Below are 21347 nucleotides of genomic sequence, written 5' to 3'. Positions count from 1 at the left end.
ACCTCTCGGCGAGTGCCGTCGAAGGCACGAACCACCATTGAACTCGACTTTAAGTGGGAAGCATTGAATGGTAACTTCTCCAAAGTGCTTTTAGGCATCACGTTTAAACTGGAACCATTATCGATGAGCACCTTGGCTACGATATGGTCCATACACTTGACTGATACGTGTAAAGCCTTATTATGCCCTCTCCCCTCGGCGGGGATTTCTTCTTCGGCGAAGGCAAGATAGTTGTTGGTAGTGATATTGTTGACCAGCCCTCCGAAACCTTCTACTGAGATATCTTGGGCCACATGGGCCTCGTTCAGAACTTTTACTAGCAGAGCCCGATGAGGCTCGGAGCTCATAAGTAACTCCAACAGCGAGACCCTGGCCGGGGTTTTGTTGAGCTGTTCGATAACCTTGAATTCGCTCTGCTGAATTATCCAGAGGAACTCGCTGGCTTCCTCTAGCGACACCTCCTTTTTACCATCCTTTTTCTCCGGGGGGCCCTTTGCCAGAATATCTTTATTCGAAGCGTGGGGTGCTTCGCCATCTTGTTCCTCCACCACTTTTCCTTTTCCCTTGACGTCCGCGGGTTGGACTGGTAGGTCCGGAGGCACGAACACACGAGCACTACGGGTCACACCACTCAGTCCCGTGATATTTGTCACTTTAGCTGACAGCGAGCTGACGTCAGTGGTTTCTTCTTCCTTCTCCCTCGGAGATGTATATCTCCACGGGACTGCGTGGCTATTTTGGTACGGGAAAGGAACAGGTTGGGCTACTAAGGGGTGTCCGGGCTTTTGCGAAGCTGCGCTTTTAGTGAAGTATATCACCAAGGGTTTGGGCTTCGCAACACTGCTCCCCTCCGTAGACTGCATGCATATATGCTGCTCTTCTTTTCCTTCACTGCTGACTTCCAGTCGACCTTGATCTATCATCCGCTGTAACAATTCCTCTACTCCCAAACATGTCTCCATGTCATGCAGCTCGCCAGAATGTAGCAAATAGGAATCCTCCTTACACCCACTATGGGGAATCACACCTCCTTTTTGTAGGGCCTCAAAGATAAACCTCCTAGGGGTTGCCACATCCCTTAAAGGTTTAGACCTGTGTGGCCTATCGGACTCGACGGCGTTAACTGCTCCCCCTCCATGATTGGCGAGCGGGTTGGTTCTCACATTGGGCCGATCCTCTTGGAAAGTCAGCCATCCAGCATCCATTAAATGTTGGACCTTGTATTTAAGGGCCAAGCATTTTTCAATGGAATGCCCCGGGACACCCCCATGGTACTTGCAGGTTGCGTTAGGGTCATACCACTTCGGGAAAGGGGGTTCGAGGACCCTTCCGGGAGTTACCACGGCCAAATGATTGGCGATGAGGGATGGCAAAAGGTCTTCGTACGTCATTGGGAGTGGGGTGAATTCCGAAAATGGCCTCGGAGGGAAATTCCTTGTCGTGTTGGAATTACCGGCCAGGCGACTCGTGTTTGGAGTTGGAACTTGGGAAGCTTCCCTCTGGGTGGGTGCCTTAGGCTGCACGGGTGTTGAACTAGAGGCGTTCCCGGTATGAGCCGAGAAGCTCGGGTGATGTTGCGCGTACTGATGGGTACCATGAGGCGTTTGCTGGGGTTTGACCCACACGGGTGTTGAAGAGACGGCATGGGCATCTCCTTCCTTCCTTTTTGCCCCTGTTGCCCCGATTCTTTTGGCATTCACATTTGTGGAGGAAACGTAATCAAACTTTCCTCTTTTCAATCCTACCTCGATTCTTTCCCCGGCAAATACCAGATCCGCAAAGCTGGACGGCATGTAACCTACTAACTTCTCATAGTAGAACACTGGCAGAGTGTCTACCATCATGGTGATCATCTCTCTCTCAACCATGGGAGGAGCTACTTGTGCCGCCAAATCCCTCCACCACTGCGCATATTCTTTAAAGGTTTCACCCTCTTTCTTGAACATATTCTGCAGTTGAGTGCGGTCGGGAGCCATATCAGAATTGTACTGATACTGCCTTAGGAAGGCAGTAATCAGATCCTTCCAAGTACGGATACGGGAAGCTTCCAAATTAGTGTACCACACTACCGCGGCTCCGTCATGTCTGCGAACGGATAGTCCCCAAATCCTTCCACGGCCCTCAATCTTTCCTCAAGGAGATCGAGCTTCCTCCTTTCTTCAGTTGCTGGGGGCGGTCCTTCCGTGGACAAAACTATTGGTGATGCCGCGATGTTGGGTTAAAGCAACGTGCCTGGTGCCGGCCCTTCGGGGATCGGGGGATAGAACTCGACATCCCTTTGAGCATAGTCTTGAGAGTCTTTGTGGACTTCGTCGGGCTGTTGAGGAGGCTCTCTTTCAAGGACGGGAGAAGCAATGTGGCCCGCATCTTCTTGCAAGACGGGAGGTGCGTAGTTGGGCGGCAATCCATAAGGGTAAGCCGCTCGGTTGTATCCCAGGTGAGGGCTGCCATCGTGCCCCAGTGTGTCGCTTCCCCGTCCTACTATGTTCGAGGGAGGATGGTGCGCAGTTGCCAAGAGAGTCGGGCCTGCTTCGGCAGCCGAACTGACAACGGCAGCGGTGGCCGCATTCTTCTCTATGAGCTGCTTCATACTTAACATGGCCTCCATCATGGAGGCCATTTGTTCTTTCAGAGCTGACATGTCGGCTTTCATCTGTTCCTGTGTCTCCTCTTGATCACCCATCGTTCTAGATTTGGATCTGGTGCGATAGGGATGCCTTGTGGCGCGTTTAGTTATGGTGTTTTTCCCTAAAAAACCAAACGTGAGGAGTGGGTAAAGAAAAAAAATGCATGCTAGAGATGAAATGTAGGAGTGATTTGATTTGCACAAGCTTTTTGGAGTAGAAACACGGGACCAACTCATTTTATTTCAAAAAGAAAGTCGTATCTAGTCAAGGTCTGAGAGACCATACAAGTTTCCTAACGATTTCTAATTATGTGGGCCATTAAGTCTATCATATGCTGACAATAGCCGAGAAGCCCATGAATCTCTTCGGGGGCGGAGTAGGTGTCTGCCATCGCCTTGGCCTTGGCTAACAAGCGGGGAAGTTCTTGACTCCCGTTCAAGGTAAGAGCAAACCGATCCATCCACATGGTTGCCTCTTGGTGTAAAGAGTCGATCACCCTTCCTCTAGCCTCTTTTTCCGCGTATACTTGAGCATACTCGTCCGCGATTCTATGCTCGTGGGCCGTGGCTAGACCTAACTCTTCTTGGTACTTGGCAATGATAGCTAGCATGTTGGTCTCCGTCTCGCATAAACGCCGAGATAAGCTTCTTTTGGACCTTGAACAAGCAACTAACTCCTCTTTCAGAACCATGCTATGTGCTCGCGACTGGTCCCTCTCTTCCCTTCGCAGCTTGAGTTCACTATTGCTACCCCATAGAGCTCCGCGAAATTTATTCCGGCCATACTCTTCCTTGCGAGCCCTCTTGGTCTCTTGTTCAAGGGCTCTTGCGGTAATTGCATTCTCTTCCCGTAACCCGGCACACTCCTTCCGAATGTGTGTAGTGGCCAACTTGAACTTCGTCCTCTTCCGGTGCTTCAAAACTCTCTTTGCTGACGACTTTTAACTTGGCGAGCCAATCTAAACCTCGTATATGAACTTTCAGCCATTCATGGTAGCCACCAATGATGCCATTACGAATGCCTCTAAGTTCTTGATCTTTCCTTAACGGGGTTTCCCATGCCTTATGGATTTTTTGTATAGTTTTGGAATTTTGTGCGCCGAAATCCCTCACAAGGAAAGGAGACATGCTTTCTTCCGTCGGTGCTCCCCTCATGGGGTACCCTAGTTGTCTTATAGCGAGCGTGGGATTGTAGTTAATACAACCCCTCGTTCCTACTAGCGGAATGTTTGGGTATCCTCCACATGAGAAAAGGACTCCTTCTTTTCCTTCCTTCCATCGGGGGAACCAACTGATTGTTCTACCTCCTATCCCGGCCAAAAGCTGGTCCCAATCTATTCTCCTCTTTTCAGTACACGAGCGATGGCTCAGGAGCGGACATGGATGTCTTGTGTCTTGTTGGAACAAGTGCAAAACCAACCAAACACAGAAGGCGGGCAAGCAACAGATGATCCGTGCGCTGCTCTTTTTGCACCTTCGGTCAAATGTGTCAAATAGATCTGCCAAGACAGCTACCACCGGACTTTCCTTGCTATGGTGGTAGGCAAGGAAAGCGTCGATTGCTGCTAGGTCCACCAAACCATCCACGTTTGGAAAGAGGACGACCCCAAAAATTTGCAAAGCTAACACATCCATGAACGGGACCCAATCTCCTTGATTGGCCATACCCCTCGCTTTGTCTTCTAGGTACCTCCGTGGTAGGCCCGCTATGCCGTTCCGAGTCTGTTTTATGCAGTCCAAACCTCTTGCTGAATCCTTGACCACAGTTGCAATTCTGCTCAAAGAGGGGAGACACCCGGATGAAAGATATGGTTTTCTTCCCCCGAGAGGACATCCTAGAATTTCCTCAAATTCTTCAATGGTTGGTACTAATTGGAAGTCTCCGAATGTGAAGCATCTCAAAGGCTGGTCGTAGTATTGGGTGAGTGATGCAATGGCTTCTATGGATACCTCTGCTAAGGTCAACTCTATGATCTTTCCGTAAGTCTTGCGGAAAGCTTGCATTTGGAGAGGTTCCATCAACCGCCCTAATTCCTTGATGCTGGTGGTGTCTAAGCTTTTAACCTTGACTTGGTAGAACCTCTTGCCGGTTTGATTTGTTCCCATGCTTGCTAAAGTGAGACAAAAGCTGGTGCAAATCAAAACTCCGATATCTATGGGTGGAATGGATGAATGCATGAAGGAATGCATATAACACAGATGCAATCTAGGAATGTGGGGGTCCGGGGAATTCATCCCCTTCTTAGACACAACGTCTAGGGGTAGCAAAGTGCCCCAACGTACATTTTTAAGAAGGCGACACGGACCCTCCATTGGTTTGTTTACACAAGGGATCAAGACAGAACCCATATGCGATGCCTATGCAAAAGACACAATGCGGGAATGAACACAGTATGACAATATTCACTGAACATAAGCAAAAGGGTATATGATACTTATGCATGGCAGTGTGAAAATGGCACGCAGCGTGTTTGCTCGTGCCCCTATTTAAGGGACCTATAAGGGAGAGAACTAACTAGGCATTTAGTGATAACCCCCAAGGTAGTCATGTCTCTTTTGATGGTTTCTAGAGGTATTATCCTCTTTGAAGAACATATTGTAGCAGTAGGGACTACTAGCAACAATAAGTTTTCAAAGAGAAAAGCTCTAGATGAGGGTTCACTGTAATCAAGCAAGTGGGAGACCTAGCATGATCACAGATTCACCTCCGCTCCTTATGTTCCCATGAACCCGGGTATAGGGCCCTTTTTCACTCACAGTGTGTGCAAATAGTGTTGGTGTTTGTGTGCATCAAATGAATAAATATTTACCTTATGCATACATTTTAAAACGCACTAAAAGCAATAAAGAGCTTATACACACAAGAACATAATGAAGGGAAACTAACAAAGGGAGAAGTCATGGTAAAACATTGCACAAAATTAAATGGCCTAACTCTCTAAAAACAGTCCCCAGTGGAGTCACCAACTGTCGCAACCTACCCTTCGGCGGGAGGGCGACGCGTGACTCGCGGGATGCGTGTTCCACGAAAGGAATACGCGCGGAGTCGCCACCAACGTTTATTTGAGGAAAACGTCGGAAAAACCGGAAAAGACGCGATCTACGAACTTTTAAGTGAAAGGTTCGGGAGTTGTATTTACGCACGGGGAAGGTATTAGCACCCCACACATTCGTCCCAAGGGACGGCAGCCTTTAATCGAATGTGCAAACATGACTTTGATTTTTATATTCCCTTTTATGTCCTTATATCCTTTATACCCTTTTTATATTTTTTCCTTTTTTGTGGTCGACAAGGGTGTTTCCCTTTGCTCCTACGTATTCCTCAATTTGCGATGAGGAAATCAGACCTACGTAGTTCTTTCTTATCAAGTGATTCTTTTTACTTAAGTGGTGATCATTTTAAGGCGTTGGACCTTAAAAATGATCCATTTTACTTAGTGAGAAATTGGAATGACAAACTTCAAAAGCCTATTTTTATGGACGAGCTTGACTAGGCGAGTTGATTTTAGCCTTAGTTTCACTTTAGTTATTAATCAATTCAATTAAGAATGAGAAATCCCAAAGAGAAAATGTCCGATTGATTTTCCGCTTTATTTTGCTAAAAGATGTTTTTTGATTATTATATTATTATTTTTTTACCTCTTTTTGATTTCCAACGTGGTTACGGCACGACCGAACGGTCGGAATTTATTTTAACCGAAATTAACGGATAATACAATTCAAACGTTCGGTGGAAATTTATTTTATTTTTAAGTTAAGCGAGAAATGGCTTAAGTAAAATGGCTTAAGCACGTCAAAAGGGGGTATAAAAAGTAAACAAAACGAGAATAAAAATGCACAAAACACAATGTGGACCACCAAGGGTACATAGAATGAATCAAAAAGCTTGGTTCGAGGTACTTACCCGTTGAAGATCGAAGAACGATGAAGAACGAACGAAGAACGTCGAAGAACGGTCGAAACCTTCGCGAAATTCTTCACGAAAAACGTTACGGAAACGTTTCGGAAGCGCCTCGGCTTAGATTTTCTTCACGGAAACAATTTTTCCAAGCAAATTCGAAAGAGAGAGAAGTGCCTAAGGGGCTGAACCCTTTTCTTCTTCACTTCCTCCCCTATTTATAGCAAAATAGGGGAGGTGGTTGCTGCCCAGCTCGCCCAGGCGAGCTAGGTTGCTTCCTCCAGAAGCAACAGCCTTCTGGAGGAATATTCTGGAGGGCCCAAGTGGGCCTGGGTGCTATTTGCACCCCCATTTTTACTAAGTACACCTCCCTCTGCTTTTTTTTTGGTGATTCTTTTTTTGTAAAGTTACGGAAACTTACGAATTTCGTAACGATACTTGTTTTCTTTCCGTAATGTTACGGAACCTTGCGGATTACATAATCATCCCCTTTTTGACTTACAGAATGTTACGGAATCTCACTTAATTATGCAACGATGCTTCCATTTGATTTCCGGTGTGTCACGGAAACTTACGGATTGTGCATCAATATTTTTTTCGGTTTTCCGGCATGTCCTAGAATTTCACAAATTGCCTAATGATGGGTGCCAAGCACCTCACAAGGACCAAAGAAAGGTCGCATGTCATCAAGCAAAGGTCCTCGGACGAAATTAGGGTATGACAGGCTGCACGCCCTCGCCTTTAGAGGGCGACACGTACTCGCCTTCAGAGGACTACACGTCCTCGCGTTGAGAGGACTGCACGTCCTCATCTTTAGAGGACTACACATCCTCGCGATCAGAGGGCTACACGTCCTCGCCTTAAGAGGGCTACACGTCCTCACCTTCAAAGGACTACACACCCTAACTTTCAAAGGACTACACGTCCTCGCCATTAGAGGGATACACGTCCTTACTTGTAGAGGACTACACGTCATCCCCTTCAGAGGGCTACACGTCCTCACCTTCAGAGGGCTACACCTCCTCGCCTATAGAGGACTATTCATCCTCCCCTTCAAAGGACTGCACGTCCTCGCCTTTAGAGGATTGCACGTCCAAATCATCAGAGGGCTGCATGCCCTCGCCTTCATAGGGCTACACGCGCTCGCCTTTAGAGGGCTAGACATCCTCCCCTTCAGAGGACCACTAGTCCTCGCCTTGAGAGGACTGCACGTCCTCACCTTGAGAGGACTACACGTCCTCACCATCAGAGGGCTACACCTCCTTGCCTTCAGTGGGCTACACGTCCTCACCTTCAGAGGGCTACACCTCCTCGTCATTAGAGGACTGCTCATCCTCCCCTTCACAGGACTGCACGTCCTCGCCTTTAGAGGACTGCATGTCCAAATCTTCAGAGGGCTGCATGCCCTCGCCTTTATAGGGGTGCACGCGCTCGCCTTTAGAGGGCTAGACGTCCTCCCCTTTAGGGGACTACAAGTCCTCGCCTTGAGAGGACTACACGTCCTCACCTGCAAAGGACTACACGTCCTCGCCATCAGAGGGCTACATGTCCTTGCCTTCAGAGGGCTACACGTCCTCAACTTCAGAGGACAACACGCCCTCACTTTTTGAGGACTGCACGTCCTTCCCTTCAAAGGGATACACATCCTCACCTATTGAGGACTGCATGTCCTCCCTTTTATAGGACTTCATGTCCACATCTTCAGAGAGCTGCATGCCCTCGCCTTTAGAGGGCTGCACGCCCTCGCCTTCATAGGGTTACATGTCCTCGCCTTCAAAGGAATACACCTCCTCGCCATTAGAGGGGTACACGTCCTCATCTTAAGAGGACTACATGCCCTTACATTCAGAGGATTACGCCTCCTCTCCATTAGAGGGATACACGTCCTCACCTTTAGAGGACTACACGTCCTCACCTTAAGAGGGCTACAAGCCCTCGCCTTCGTAGGGCTACACGCCCAAGCCTTCAGAGGACTACACGTCCTCGCCATCAGAGGGCTACACGTGCTCGCCTTAAGAGGGCTACACGTCCTCACCTTCAAAGGACTACACACCCTCACTTTTAGAGGACAACACGTCCTCGCCTTTAGAGGGATACACGTCCTCACTTGTAGAGGACTACACGTCATCCCCTTTAGAGGGATACAAGCCCTCGCGTCCATAGGGCTACACGCCCTCACCTTTAGAGGACTACACATACTCGCCTTTAGAGGGCTACACGGCCTCCCCTTCAAATGGCTACACGTTCTCACCTTCAGAGGGCTACACCTCCTCGCCTATAGAGGACTATTCATCCTCCCCTTCAAAGGACTGCACGTCCTCGCCTTTAGAGGATTGCACATCCAAATCATCAGAGGGCTGCATGCCCTCGCCTTCATAGGGCTGCACGCACTCGCATTTAGAGGGCTAGACGTCCTCCCCTTTAGAGGACCACTAGTCCTCGCCTTTAGAGGACTGCACGTCCTCACCTTGAGAGGACTACAGGTACTCGCCACCAGAGGGCTACACGTCCTTGCCTTCAGAGGGCTACACGTCCTCACCTTCAGAGAGCTACACCTCCTCGTGTTTAGAGGACTGTTCATCCTCCCCTTCACAGGACTGCACGTCCTCGCCTTTAGAGGACTACATGTCCCAATCTTCAGAGGGCTGCATGCCCTCCCCTTCATAGGGCTGCACGCGCTCGCCTTTAGAGGGCTAGACGTCCTCCCCTTTAGGGGACTACAAGTCCTCGCCTTGAGAGGACTACACGTCCTCGCCATCAGAGGGCTACATGTCCTTGCCTTCAGAGGGCTACACGTCCTCACCTTCAGAGGACTACACGCCCTCACTTTCAGAGGACTGCACGTCCTTGCCATCAGAGGGATACACGTCCTCACCTACTGAGGACTGCATGTTCTCCCCTTTATAGGACTTCATGTCCACATCTTCAGAGAGCTGCATGCCCTCGCCTTTAGAGGGTTGCACGCCCTCGCCTTCATAGGGTTACATGTCCTCGCCTTCAGAGGAATACACCTCCTCGCCATTAGAGGGCTACACGTCCTCATCTTTAGAGGACTACATGCCCTCACATTCAGAGGACTACGCGTCCTCTCCATTAGAGGGATACACGTCCTCACCTTATGAGGGCTACACGCCCAAGCCTTCAGAGGACTACACGTCCTCGCCATCAGAGGGCTACACGTGCTCGCCTTTAGAGGGATACGCGTCCTCACCTTTAGAGGACTACACGTCCTCCCCTTCAGAGGGCTACAAGCCCTCGCATTCGTAGGGCTACATGCCCTGACCTTCAGAGGACTACACATACTCGCCTTCAGAGGGCTACACAGCCTGCCCTTCAGAGGGCTACACGTCCTCACCTTCATAGGGCTACACCTGCTCGCCTTTAGAGGACTGTCGGTCCTCCCCTTTAGAGGACTGCAAATCCACATCTTCAGAGGACTACATGCCCTAGCCTTCATAGGGTTGCCTGCCCTCGCCTTTAGAGGTCTAGACGTCCTCGCCTTCATAGGACTACATGTCCTCGCCTTGAAAGGACTGCACGTCCTCACCTTCAGAGGACTACACGTCCTCGCCATCAGAGGGCTACACGTCCTCGCCTTCAGAGGGCTACACGTCCTCCCCTTCAGAGGACTACACGCCCTCACTTTCAGAGGACTACACGTCCTCGCCTTCAGAGGGATACACGTCCTCACCTTTAGAGGACTACACGTCCTCCCCTTCAGAGGGCTACAAGCCCTCGCCTTCGTAGGGCTATAGGCCCTCACCTTCAGAGGACTACACATACTCGCCTTTAGAGGGCTTAACGACCTCCCCTTCATAGGACTACACGTCTTCGCCATCAGAGGGTTGCACGCCCTCATTTTCAGAGGGATGCACACCCTCACCTTCAGTGGGCTAGATGCCCTCACCTTCAGAGGACTCCACGTCCTCGCCTTCTGAAGGCGTGTAGCCCTCTAAAAGCGAGGACGTTCAGCCCTCTGAAGGCAAGGACCTGTTGTCCTCTGATGGTGAGGACGTGTAGTCCTCTGAAGGCGAGGACGTTTAGCCCTCAGAAGGCGAGGGCATGCAGCTCTCTAAAGGCGAGGGCGTGCAGCCCTTTGAAAGCGAGGATATGCAACCCTCTAAAGGCAAGGACCTGTAGTTTTCTGATGGTGAGGTCTTGTAGTCTTCTGAAGGTGAGGACGTGCAGCCCTCTGAAGGTGTGGACCTGTAGGCCTTTGAAGGCGAGGACGTGCAGTCCTCTGAAGGCTAGGGCGTGTAGCCCTCTGAAGGCGAGGGCGTGCAGCCCTCCGAAGGCGAGGACGTGTAGCCCTCTTAAGGTGAGGGTACTAGTACCCAAGGGTCCACCCTTATGAGAAAGCAAGAGATCGACTCATTGAGAAGGCATTCCAAATTCAAAAAGATTGGACAGTAGATGTAAGAAATCTATGTAGTTAACATGATTTTTAGGGATCCAGATGCATGCAACCTTTGTCTTGAAATGCGGTAAATGCGGACTTCGTATGCAACAATGCAATGTAATGGAAAGTTTTACAATGTTCATGACATTCTTTCCCTCGCTGTCGCAACCTACCCTTCGGCGGGAGGGCGACGCGTGACTCGCGGGATCCGTGTTCCACGAAAGGAATACGCGCAGAGTCGCCACCAACGTTTATTTGAGGAAAACGTCGGAAAAACCGGAAAAGACGCGATCTACGAACTTTTAAGTGAAAGGTTCGGGAGTTGTATTTACGCACGGGGAAGGTATTAGCACCCCACACGTCCGCCCCAAGGGACGGCAGCCTTTAATCGAATGTGCAAACATGACTTTGATTTTTTATGTTCCCTTTTTATGTCTCTATATCCTTTATACCCTTTTTATATTTTCTCTTTTTGTGGTCGACAAGGGTGTTTCCCTTTGCTCCTACGTATTCCTCAATTTGGGATGAGAAAATCAGACCTACGTAGTTCTTTTTTATCAAGTGATTCTTTTTTACTTTAAGAGGTGATCATTTTAAGGCGTTGGACCTTAAAAATGATCCATTTTACTTAGTGAGAAAATGAAATGACAAACTTTCAAAAGCCTATTTTTATGGACGAGCTTGACTAGGCGAATTGATTTTAGCCTTTAGTTTCACTTTAGTTATTAATCAATTCGATTAAGAATGAGAAATCCCAAAGAGAAAACGTCCGATTGATTTTCCGCTTTATTTTACTAAAAGATGTCTTTTTTATTATTATATTATTTTTTACCTCTTTTTGATTTCCAACGTGGTTACGGCACGACCGAACGGTCGGAATTTATTTTAACCGAAGTTAATGGATAATACAATTCAAACGTTCGGTGGAAATTTATTTTATTTTTAAGTTAAGCGAGAAATGACTTAAGTAAAATGGCTTAAGCACGTCAACAGGGGGTATAAAAAGTAAACAAAACGAGAATAAAAATGCACGAAACACAATGTGGACCACTACGGGTACATAGAATGAATCGAAAATCTTGGTTCGAGGTACTTACCCGTTGAAGATCGAAGAACGATGAAGAACGAATGAAGAACGTCGAAGAACAGTTGAAACCTTTGCGAAATTCTTCACGGAAAACGTTACGGAAACGTTTCGGAAGCGCCTCGGCTTAGATTTTCTTCACGGAAACGATTTTTCCAAGCAAATTCGAAAGAGAGAGAAGTGCCAAAGGGGCTGAACCCTTTTCTTCTTCACTTCCTCCCCTATTTATAGCAAAATAGGGGAGGTGGTTGCCGCCCAGCTCGCCCAGGCGAGCCAGGTTGCTTCCTCCAGAAGCAACAACCTTCTGGAGGAATATTCTGGAGGGCCCAAGTGGGCCTGGGTGCTATTTGCACCCCCATTTTTACTAAGTACACCCCCCTCTGCTTTTTTTGGTGATTTTTTTTTCGTAAATTTACGGAAACTTACGAATTTTGTAACGATACTCGTTTTCTTTCCGTAATGTTACGGAACCTTGCGGATTACATAATCATCCCCTTTTTGACTTACGGAATGTTACGGAACCTCACTTAATTATGCAACGATGCTTCCATTTGATTTCCGGTGTGTCACGGAAACTTACGAATTGTGCATCAATATTTTTTTGGTTTTTTGGCATGTCCTGGAATTTCACAAATTGCCTAATGATGGGTACCAAGCACCTCACAAGGACCAAAGAAAGGTCGCATGTCATCAAGCAAAGGTCCCCAGACGAAATTAGGGTATGACAGTTGCCCCTCTTTACTTGTCTTTTATTGGAGATAAAAGGAAAGTAAAGATAAGACACTAATTTCGTTCCTCTCGATTTGACGAGAGTCGCGGGTGACCATAAAATCTCCACATGCAAATGACTTGTTGCTCCCGGAATTTCACAAATTGCCTAATGATGGGTGCCAAGCACCTCACAAGGACCAAAGAAAGGTCGCATGTCATCAAGCAAAGGTCCCCGGACGAAAATTAGTGTATGACACTAATTTCGCTCCTCTCGGTTGACGAGAGTCGCGGGTGACCATAAAATTTCCGCATGTAAATGACTTGTTGTTCCCGGAGGAACAAAAGGTGCAGAAGACTATGTCAGCCTCTGCATGCTATCAAGCGTTCTGTCTTACAGATAGCAAAAGAATGTTTATACGGATAACCACTCGGGTATTTCCGCGTATCATCGGGCCCGCCGCCTCTGGATGATACAAAGGTGCAGAATGATCAAATTTGGTCTCTACTTGTCATCGGGCCCGCCGCCTCTGGATGACAAAAGGGTGCGGATAACCGTAAGGTATCTCCGCGTATCATCGGGCCCGCCGCCTCTGGATGATACAAGGGTGCAGAATGACCAAACTTGGTCTCTACTTGTCATCGGGCCCGCCGCCTCTGGATGACAAAAGGGTGCGGATAACCGTAAGGTATCTCCGCGTATCATCGGGCCCGCCGCCTCTGGATGACACAAGGGTGCAGAATGACCAAACTTGGTCTCTGCTTGTCATCGGGCCCGCCGCCTCTGGATGACAAAAGGGTGCGGATAACCGTAAGGTATCTCCGCGTATCATCGGGCCCGCCGCCTCTGGATGATACAAGGGTGCAGAATGACCAAATTTGGTCTCTGCTTGTCATCGGGCCCGCCGCCTCTGGATGACAAAAGGGTGCGGATAACCGTAAGGTATCTCCGCGTATCATCGGGCCCGCCGCCTCTGGATGATACAAGGGTGCATGTCACATGACCTCAGGGTCAGTATGACAAAGATTATGGGGCGGCCGACAAAAGCAAGGCTCTTGCTCCTACGTATCCTCCAATGAGGAATTCAGACCTACGTAGTTCTTGATAACCTGTGAGACTTGAAAAGTCTCCATCGGAAAATGCTGACATCTCCGGAAAGGGCGCAGATGACCATATTGGTCTCTGCTCGTGAATCACACTTGGGGTCACTGAATGACGAGGTGCGGATAACCGTAAGGTGTCTCCGCGGGCTACCAGCTCTTGAGTCATGGCAACAAAAGGCGGTGTGGTCGAGAAAAGCGAGGCTCTTGCTCCTACGTATCCTCCAATGAGGAACTCAGACCTACGTAGTTCTGGATAACTTGTGAGATTTGAAAAAGTCTCGGTGTTTTCTCCACTAAAATGCAAACATGCTTTAGCAAGGAGACAAATATTCCAACTGATTTAGAGCAGCATATGCTTTTTTGAGTGAAAAACAATGCGTCTACCGGGGAAGGAGAGTCTGCTGATGAAATCTCCCATAACCACAAATGAGATTTTGGATGTTTAGCATTTCGTTTCTAAATGACCATTTAGAGGAAACACTGGGTTCGACAAAAATAGAAGAAAATCACTCAAAGTGTATCAATCTCGCACAGGTAAGTGTTTCATCCTAATTCCGAACCATAGATATGTCATGACTTGACTTTGCAAATTACTTCCTATCAAATCAAAAATTACATGCGTGATCATGGATCAATAGGGCTTCCCTTGGGAATGGGTTCTTTTGGTGGTTTCTTCTTTCGGCTTTTGTGTGTTTTTGGCTTTTGATTTTTCTGGCTTTTTTCTTTTTCTGTTTTTGTTTAGTGCGGGGCGAGAGAAAAAAAAAGTCGCTAGCGCACGGGATTTTGGTTGGTAATCAAAGGGAGAAGACTATTTTAGGTCGTGGTTCCCTTTCCTTCTTTTTTCGTTCATTTGGTGACAATTCTGTATTGTTCAGATATTGTCCGGTCCAAAGACCTCTCTGCATATTTCTTCTGTTTTTCCTTCGATCCCCGATCAGGGGCTTTCTTTCCTTCTTCTTCTTCTTCTTCTTCTTTTTTTTTTTACTTTCTCCCATTCTTTGATTGGGAATTTTCTTTCTTTTCTTTTCGCTTTCTCTTTGATTGGAAATTTTCCTTCTTTTCTTTTTTACTTCCGAGGGTAAGGATTGACATTCTCACCCTAGGTCAAGGTTTATGGTGAGTCAGGATTTTGGCTCAAGGTTTGTAGAATGGCTAGACATGATACATGTCAGGGTTTGGTTTGGTTCAAGGATAAAAAGGGATGCCCCACATTATTTCCATGACACAAATGCAAAAATGATGATTTGGAAATTTTATGCAAAACTGGTTATGCATGCACCTATGCGGACACTCAAATGTCAAATTTTTATGGTCACGTGATGCTAGGGCTCAGGATTCATTTCCTCTATTTTAGTCAACCCAACGTTTCCAAAATATGTTCTTTTATCAATTTGTGCATTCATCCTAGTCCATTTTGGGTACTCGGGAAAATTTCACAGCATTCACCCTTCAGGTGTAGACACGTTTTTTTCTCTTCAAAAATCGGTTATGATCAATGAATTTTTTTTCGAAGAAGAGTTGGAAATCATCTCTTTTCAAAAGCATGTCGGTTTTTAGCTAGACAACTTATTTTCTCTTTTTCCACCTTTTTCCTTACTTGCCTTCTTTTTTCTTATTTGCTCTCTTTTTCTTTACTTGCCCTCTTCTTTTTTCTTATTTGCTCTCTTTTTCTTTACTTGCCCTCTTCTTTTTTTTTTTTACTTGCTCTCTTCTTTCCCTTTTGTTCTCTTTTCCATTTCATTTTCTTTTCTTTTCTATTTTTATTTTTATCATGATTTTTTTTATTTATTTTACATATATACTTTTGGACGATGTTCCTAAACGAAGAACTCTACACGGTTCCAGAATTTCAAACATCATCGATAGTAATGATATATAAATACTAACGCAACAATCTAAACAAAAATGTATGCGCTGTACAAATGACAATCGAAACAACAAAAACAAACATTAGTCTCTCAAGTCAAAACAATAACATAGAATAAAAATGACAAAAGAAATATGAAAGAAAACATGAATCTGGGGATCTCCCAGTCACGTATCTCCACTCCCTCCCAAGAAGTCAAGCAAATCGGCCATCTCCTCATCCTCGTGGGCTTCTTCTCCATCGCCGGGAGCTTCTGGGGGTGCCTCTCCTGCTTGGGCCTCGGGCCAATCTCCGGGCCATGCAACCTCTGCCCTGAACTGGTCTGGAGTAGGGCATGAAAAAGAAGCGAAGCCCTGGCTCTGCATTCTAAGGCTCATCTGGTATAGACAATCATGGGTCCGTACATGTGCTCGGTGGTTGGCCGCCTGCTGGCGAACCAAATGCCGTAAATACTGCTCCATGTCAAATGCCCCAGCCTGGCCAGCCTGATGAGGTGGTGGGGGCGCGCCTGCGGCCTGTGGAGCATCACCCTGAGCCTGTCTCTGGGTACAGTACTTCTCAATAAAAGCCCGGGTGATGGGCGGCCGAATCACCTTGGTAGGTGCAACGGGGACTCCGAACGACTGGCAGAGTCCTGTGATCAGTGCGGGGAATCCCAGGGCCCTGTTGGACTTATCTGGGTCCAAAGGGTGCCTAGTGGGCGTCATACCTGCAAAAATATAGATGGCATCAGCGATCAACTGAGCCACATGGATGCTCATCCGTGTCAGGATGGCGTACACCAGCTGGCACTTCGGCATGGGGAGGTCGGAATTATGATCGGTGGGCAGGATGTTGCTGAGGAGCAACGTCATCCATATCTGGGTCAGGGTGGTCATGTTGGTGCGCATGATTCGCACTCGCCTCCCTGCAGCAGTCCGGGCAAAATCCTATCCCGGTATACATAGCAGCTGGGCGATGGCCTCCTCATCGAACCCGTCAGACCGGTTCCTCCTCTGGCCATACTCACATTCCTGGCCCTCTTCCAACACCAACGGATATCCTAGGAGTTGGCCGATAGCGTCGGCATCAAACGGGATCCACTGACCCCTTACCCAGGATCTCATGTCACGCACGCCCTCCTCTGTTGGCCAAGCATTGGCATAAAACTCAAGGACTATTTCTGGATCAAACTTGGCCATGGGAGTAACCAGTGATGCCCACCGCCGGCGCCCTATTTCCTCCTGGAAATCAGTATACTCGTCGTCCCTGAGCTGGACGCGTCGCTCCCGGAGAAACGACCATCCCTTGATGGCCTCGAAGCGCTGCTGGTGTACAGCACTCCTAAAGCGGTGACTATCATACTCCGGAGCGGAACTAGTTCCTTCGGCTGCCTTGTCCTTCCTGGACCTCTTTGAGGCAAGCTTCCTCGGGGCCATTTCCTGCGAAGGCAAACATTTGGAAAGTTAGTTTTACCAGTGGGACACTACTCTTAAAACAAAAATGACATACAACCTCCTCCCATAAATACAAACATCAATGTAAATTTAGAGCAAGCTTATGCGCATATTTCCCTACGAACGTTCACTTGCACAAGACATCCTATTAACTAAGAAAAATGCACCCATATACAATCAAGGTAGCTTCATTACCTAGATTATTTACATGTACTTCCAAGGTGTATTTGTTATTTACATCACACACGCCTCCTTGGCTAAATTTACATACATGCATACTCAAAGCATTTCGGGGTACCAAAAATTGCACATGCGCTCATCTTGGTATTTCTAATACCTATACATATACAAACTTCATGATGAATCTTGACTACCTATGCAATAAGGTGCTACATTTCATGCTTTTTTTTTTTTTTTCAAGTTTTTGCTACCTAAAGCCACATGCAAGTTCAAGCATATTTTCCTTTGCTGACTAAAATTGTATTCAAATTAGAAGGTCTATATTATTTTGTAATATGTTTTCTTCACATAACATGCAACACATTTATATATATTTTTTGTGAGACATTTTGACTACCAAAAATTATATATACATACATCCAAGTATTTTGCTATCATACCCAAAGTGTAAATTGCCAAAGGTATCTTGCTACCTATTCTAAACCTACACATTCATGACGAGCACAATTCCTAAACATCTAGGCGTAGGGAAAATATTGTAGTGTGGCCCAGAGCCGATTGCTGGCCAAAAAGGGTAACTTTACCCAATATGCACCTCCTCTTGTGTTCTTTTTGCATAAAATTTTAGTTCCTAGGCCTAGGATATATGCGGGGCAATTACTCTAGCCTTTTTCAGGAATGAATACATATTCCAAAAAAAGAAAATGTGTACAAACCAAAATGCCCCATGGGTTGTTTCCTTACAAAAGTCACGCGCTAATGCCATTGAGGCATTTCACCGAACACTTGGTGGGCGCGCGTTTAGGCGTCAATAGCAAGAGAACGGGGACAATGTGGCATGTCCCATTGTTCAAAAATGCATTATAGGCCTAGGGCCATCCCATACACACCCCTAATTCAACCTAATCAAGCAAGAAAACAAACCAAAATTGCCCTATATATTTGAGCATACTCCCATAATTTAGAGCACCAAAAGGAGATCAAAATACACCAATGAAAAGCTAGAAAGCTTAGGGATGGAACACTTACTTGTTGGTGATGAACAAAAGCGCAAAACGGAATCAAAAATGCGAAAAAGGATGGCCCTAGGGCTGCAAACTCGTCAATCCCGTGGGTATGGCTTTTGAAAGGGGGGAAAAGAAGTTTTTGAATGTTAAAACGCCCCCCCTTTCGTCATTCTTATAATTTGGTGCAGGGGTGGCTCGCCCAGGCGAGCTAACCTGCACATTTTTTATTTTTTATTTTTTATTTTTTTTTTGAGGGGAATATTAACCATGTCCCCTCCCTTCTCATGGATTAGCATCTTGCCTAACTTGAACTTACTTAGGTTAGAATTAGGCGTTGATTACTTATTTTTTTACTTTTTAAAACAAACAAAAAGTAAAAGAAAGCTGCAAAATACAAAGGATACGGGGTTGCCTTGCAGCGACATTCTCTGCTTGTTTCGCACAGAGAAGGGCAACGATCGGTCGGTCGTGACCCCATCCCCACTTGCGTTCGTCCTTAAGTACCTGCAAGTAATAAACAACCAGGTATGGCCAATCTTGACCGCGTCATTACCCTACCTTGATTGGTTTCTGCCGTTCATGTTTCGTCTCTACTCCAGAAGGTAGCCCAAGGTGATCCTGCCCCTGTTTTACCACAACAATATACATGCGTATGCGTATGCGTATGCATGAATGTTTTCAAACGCAGAAAATTTAGGGAAAGTTGGTTCAGGTTCAATTCTAATTAAGCGCTTGGGGGATCCCATGAACTGAGCGGAAGGGCTCAAGTGATCACAGATTAACGCAAGGTGTGAAACTAACGTGAGGACTAAAAGCCTCGAATCCACGTTCATTTCTTTGAAAGATTGTAACGAGAGATACAACAGACAGGAAATCCCTGGGGGAAATCCAGAAAACACATAAAGATAAAGAACATGCAGCGACATCCTTAATTGCCCCAGCTTCTAAGCATAATATTGTTTGACGACATCAGAGTTCACGGGTGAAGGTAGCTCTTCGCCATCCATGTTGGTAAGCACCAGGGCTCCTCCGGAAAAAGCCCTCTTCACAACAAAAGGCCCTTCGTAGTTCGGGGCCCATTTCCCTCGATGGTCCTTGACAGCATGGGACATTTTCTTTAGCACAAGGTCTCCCTCATGGAACTTGCGTAAGCGTACTTTCTTGTCGAATGCACTCTTCATTCTTTGCTGGTATAAGCGCCCATGACTCATGGCCGTTAAGTGCTTACCCTCAATGAGGTTGAGCTGATCGTAGCGTGTTTGAGCCCACTCTGATTCCTTTAATCCGGATTCTGCTAAGATCCTTAATGACGGGACTTCTACCTCAAACGGTAACACAGCCTCCATCCCATATACCAATGAGAACGGCGTTGCCCCAGTTGACGTTCGCACTGAAGTCCGGTAACCGTGTAACGCGAATGGGAGCATCTCGTGCCAATCCTTGTATGACACGGTCATCTTTTGGATAATCTTTTTGATATTCTTATTGGCCGCTTCCACGGCTCCATTCATCTTTGGCCGGTAGGGCGTGGAATTGTGATGCTGGATTTTAAACTCCTTGCACATTTCTGCCATCATCTTATTATTCAGGTTGGTGCCGTTGTCCGTGATAATCTTCCTTGGCAAACCATATCGGCAGATGATCTCTTTCTTAATGAACCTGACCACCACATTCCTCGTGACATTGGTATATGAAGCCGCCTCGACCCACTTGGTGAAATAATCTATCGCTACGAGGATGAAGCGATGACCATTCGAGGCCTTGGGCTCAATGGCCCCGATGACATCTATTCCCCACATGGAGAAAGGCCAAGGGGCGGACATGACATTCAGAGGATGTGGTGGGGCATTGACATTATCTGCGAATGCTTGACATTTGTGGCACTTCCTCACATGGACACAACAATCACTTTCCATGGTAAGCCAGTAATAACCTGCTCTTAGGATCTTCCTGGCCATAGCATGTCCGTTGGCGTGCGTTCCAAACGAGCCCTCATGGACTTCTTCGATCATGTGATTTGCCTCCTTGGCATCCACACACCGCAGGAGTGTCATGTCGTGATTTCTTTTATACAGTATGCTTCCGCTCATGAAGAAACCGGCTGCCAACCTCCTCAATGTCCTTTTATCGTTGTCGGCAATCTCTGGCGGGTATTCTTTGCTTACGACATATCGCTTGATGTCGTAATACCAAGGCTTTCCGTCCCGTTCCTCTTCCACTTGGCAACAATGTGCGGGTTTGCCACGACACCAAAATTCAATGTAGGGTAGATCCCCGTGCGGTGTTAGCTGGAACATAGACGCCAACGTAGCAAGTGCATCCGCCATTTGATTTTCCTCGCGGGGAACATGATGGAAGGAGATCTCATCGAAAGTCTTAGCCAATTCCTTGATATAGGCTTTGTAGGGTATCAGCTTGGGATCTCTAGTTTCCCATTCCCCTCTCAGCTGATGGATTACCAACGCTGAGTCGCCGTACACCTTGAGTAGTTTGACATTGGAGTCAATTGCTGCCTGGACGGCTAGGGCACATGCTTCATATTCGGCCATGTTGTTGGTGCAGTCGAATCCTAGCCTGGCTGTGAAAGGTACACATTGATTGTCCGGAGAGACCAACACTGCCCCAACGCCATGACCTAGAATGTTTGACGCTCCGTCAAACCATACAGTCCATTTGTCCCGATCTTCGTCCAACTTTTCCTCGAACAAGGCCATGATGTCCTCATCCGGGAATTCCGGATGCATGGGCTGGTAGTCGTTAAGAGGCTGTTGAGCCAAATAATCTGCCAAAGCGCTTCCTTTTATCGCCTTTTGGGTGACGTAGACTATATCAAACTCAGATAGCAAGACTTGCCACCGGGCGATTCGTCCTGTGAGAGCTGGCTTTTCAAAGATGTACTTAACCGGGTCCATTTTGGATATCAACCAGGTAGTATGGCTCAGCATGTACTGCCTTAGGCGATGGGATGCCCATACTAAAGCACAACAGTTCTTTCGAGCAAGGAGTAATTCATCTCACAGGTCGTGAACTTCTTACTT

The sequence above is a fragment of the Glycine max genome, chromosome 12 (genome assembly GCF_000004515.6).
Source record: "Glycine max cultivar Williams 82 chromosome 12, Glycine_max_v4.0, whole genome shotgun sequence".
Classification (NCBI taxonomy): domain Eukaryota; kingdom Viridiplantae; phylum Streptophyta; class Magnoliopsida; order Fabales; family Fabaceae; genus Glycine; species Glycine max.
The sequence above is the reverse complement of the archived record's forward strand: the minus strand, read 5'-3'. Positions refer to the sequence as shown.